The sequence below is a fragment of the Schistocerca americana genome, chromosome 1 (assembly GCF_021461395.2).
Source record: "Schistocerca americana isolate TAMUIC-IGC-003095 chromosome 1, iqSchAmer2.1, whole genome shotgun sequence".
Taxonomy (NCBI): domain Eukaryota; kingdom Metazoa; phylum Arthropoda; class Insecta; order Orthoptera; family Acrididae; genus Schistocerca; species Schistocerca americana.
This window is the reverse complement of record NC_060119.1, coordinates 906,492,474-906,493,700: the sequence shown is the minus strand read 5'-3', so window position 1 is coordinate 906,493,700 and position 1,227 is coordinate 906,492,474.

Below are 1,227 nucleotides of genomic sequence, written 5' to 3'. Positions count from 1 at the left end.
AGCGTGGAGGGTAAAAATCGTAGAGAGAGACCAAGAGATGAATACACTAAGCAGATTCAGAAGGATGTAGGTTGCAGTAGGTACTGGGAGGTGAAGAAGCTTGCACAGGATGGAGTAGCATGGAGAGCTGCATCAAACCAGTCTCAGGACTGAAGACCACAACAACAAACAATAGAAGTGTATGAAAAACATAATGCTATTTTGTCTAAAACTGACATGGTGAGACTGTGTCTGTGTACAATTAATGTAGGTTGATTCTTACAAAGAAGAAGTCAGCAACTAGCCACTAGTAATACTGCTATTTATTCAAGTAAATAGTGCCATAACTGGTTTCGAACTGACAAGTTCATCATTAGACGGCTGTTCACAAGATGTACGAAGTATTACATCATAATATGGCTGCCTGCTCAGTCCCACATTACTGCTACTGTAAAATTGATTTAAAAAAAGTGGAATGCCATACTACATCAATGTAATTAATATAATTTCTACTGTCACATTGTTCATGTACCTCATGTATATGTTGTTGCCTGTTTACGGCATAGTATTTACACAATACCATATAACTAACATTCATACAAACTTGCCACCACATTTTCCCAATTTATTTGTAATTAATGCTAACTGAATGTGGTATACTCACATTGTAACGTTTATTCTTTGTAATATAATTACTTCTAATGTTACCTAGATTCTTTGAAAAGATTTCACTGTCAAATTAATGCAATGTATATATTGTAACACAAGAACTTCTTTGGCACTGCTTTACACCAAAATATAGCTACCTGCTTAGTTAGACTTTATTGCAACTATACTTGATTCAAAATTTCAGTGCGCTATATGATGTTAATATAATTGTTACCGTCATATTGTTCATTTTATCTCACCTCTATGTTGCTCCTGTATATGGCACAGTGTTTACATAATACCATGTAAGTAGCATTCACACAAACAGGTTACTACATCTGTCAACTTCATCTGTAATATTATATGCTCATAATGCAAGGTTTATCTTTGTATTTTAATTTTCATTATGTTATGTCTATTCTTTAAAAACAGTCAGGGACTGTTAGTGTTTGCACGTGTGTTAATAATTCAGCAACGGACTGGACAACAGCATTGCTGGTTCTAAGGACAATTCCAAAAACTTTGTGAGTGCACAAGTGGTGGTTTATGGACTTGCTATATTGTCCGCAAGATTCTTCGATGGTGATTGTGCACCTGCAC